This window comes from Penaeus vannamei, chromosome 8, assembly GCF_042767895.1.
Source record: "Penaeus vannamei isolate JL-2024 chromosome 8, ASM4276789v1, whole genome shotgun sequence".
Classification (NCBI taxonomy): Eukaryota; Metazoa; Arthropoda; class Malacostraca; order Decapoda; family Penaeidae; genus Penaeus; species Penaeus vannamei.
In genome coordinates this window covers 9,265,398-9,267,897 of record NC_091556.1, presented here as the reverse complement: position 1 = coordinate 9,267,897, position 2,500 = coordinate 9,265,398, and positions in this window count along the sequence as shown.

Here is a 2,500-nt window from a genome sequence, read left to right as displayed (position 1 = left end):
AGAGAGAGAGAGAAGGGGAAGTGGTAGAGAGAGAGAGAGAGAGAGAGATAGAGAAAGAGAGAGAGAGAGAGAGAGGGGGGGGGGAGGGAGGGAGAGGGGAGAGCGAGAGAGAGAGAAAGAGGATGGGAGGGAGAGAGGAAGCGGGAGGGGACAGAGAGACAAAGACAGACAAAGACAAACAAAGAAAGACAAAGACAACGTGATTTAACAATACTGGTACAGAAAGAGACAAAGGCAAATAGAATAGACAGGTAGGCAGATAGACAGAGATAGAGAAAGTAAGATAAGGAGACACAGACAGCCAGAGAAACAGACAGATAGAAAGTAGAGAGAGAAGGAAAGACTGATAGACAAAGACTGATATAATGACAGACAGACAGGTAGGCAGGGATCGAAAGACAGGAAGAGAGAGAGAGAGAGAGAGAGAGAGAGAGAGAGAGAGAGAGAGAGAGAGAGAGAGAGAGCAGAGAGAGAGAGAGAGAGAGAGAGAGAGAGAGAGAGAGAGAGCAAAGAGGGGAAAAAATGAAATTAATTAAATTCTGATATTGTGATATCACAGCATTACCCTATACGAAACACCCCATCCCAACCAGCTACATAAACAAACCGAAAAAAAACGAACATGTTGTGAGAGTAAGATACACTCCAACACCTCATCTTCTTTTGAAAAGAGAGAGAAAAAAAGAAAACAAAAATAACAAGAGCAAATTTCACCATCGTTAGGAGAGCCACGAGGTAAGACCACACGTAAGTATATCAGCTTTAAGAGCCCCCTTCCCCCCGGTCCCCCTCCTCCCCTCCTATCGCCCCCCTCCTCCCCTCGCCTGATCTGAATGTTGTTGACACCGTATAGCTATAGGTCGAAGGTAATGTTTATATCATCACACTGTAAGGCCAAGGTGTCGAGTCGTGTTAATGACTCTTTTGTCATTTTCCACCTAATGCGTGTCGCATATTAATTAGCAATATAGCGTGTGCGAATTCACAAGCATGGACTCATCTGCATGCACAAAGATGAGTATCTGATATATTTTCATGTGCGTGTGTGTGTGTGTGTATAATATGTATGTGTGTATGTTTGTTTGTTCATGGTTGTGTGTGTGTGTGTGTGTGTGTGTGTGTGTGTGTGTGTGCTTGTGTGTGTGTGTGTGGGGTGGGGTGTCTGTGCCTGTGTGTTAGATAGCAATGATAAGAGCATTAAACTAATTATAACGATGATAATTACAAGGAATGATAATACTGATAATGACAAGGATAGTGATAATAGAATATAAAATAATGCTAATGTTACCAAATCAGATAAAAAAGATAGTATCTTACTCAGTAAAATTATCGCAGTCATAACAATGATGAGATCTATAACCATTAGTAGTAACAAAAAATGTTAACACATGGTAATGAAATGATATCTTAAATTTCTCTCTCTTTCTTCCTCTCTCTCTCCAACTTTCTCTCTCTCTCTCTCCCTTTCCCTTTTCCCTCTCCCTCTCCCTATCTCTCACCTACCTTCCTCTTCCTCTCCCTATCCCTCTCCCTTTCCCTCTCTCTCGCCCTCTCCCTATCTCTCTCCTATCTTCATCTTCCTCCTCCCTCTCCCTTTCGCTCTCCCATTTCCTCTCACTCTCCTCCTTCTCCCTCTCCCTCTCTCCTTCCCTCTCCCTTTCCCTCTCCCTCTCCTACTCTTCCTCTTCCTCTCCCTCTCCCTTTCCCTCTCCCTCTCCCTCTCTTCCTCTTCCTCTCTCTCGCCCTCTCTCTGTCTGACTTCCACCTTGTTCTATCTCTTCACAACCTCTTTCGGATACTGTAAAATTAGATATTATAGATGTATAAAAGTTCGCGCGGGAACAAACTTTCTTAAAAGCAATTCAAGTACTTATGAAAACCAATTTCTCAACCTATGAAGACAAAACATTATTTCCAACTTTGCAGCTTCCTTCTTCCTTATATATATATATATATATATATATATATATATATATATATATATATATATATATATATATATATATATATATATATATATATATATACATATATATATACATATATATATATATATATATATATATATATATATATATATATATATATAGATATAGATATAAACACACACACACACACACACACACATATATATATATATATATATGAATATACATACATACATATATATATATATATATATGTATATATATATGTATATATATCTATATATATGTATATATATCTATATATATGTATATATATACGTATATATCTATATATATATATATATATATGTGTATGTATATATATATATATATGTATGTATGTATATATATGAAGATATATATATATAAACACACACACACACACACACACACACATATATATATATATTTATATATATATATATATATATATATATATATATATATATATATATATATATATATACATATATAAACACACACACACACACACACACACACACACACACACACACACACACACACACATA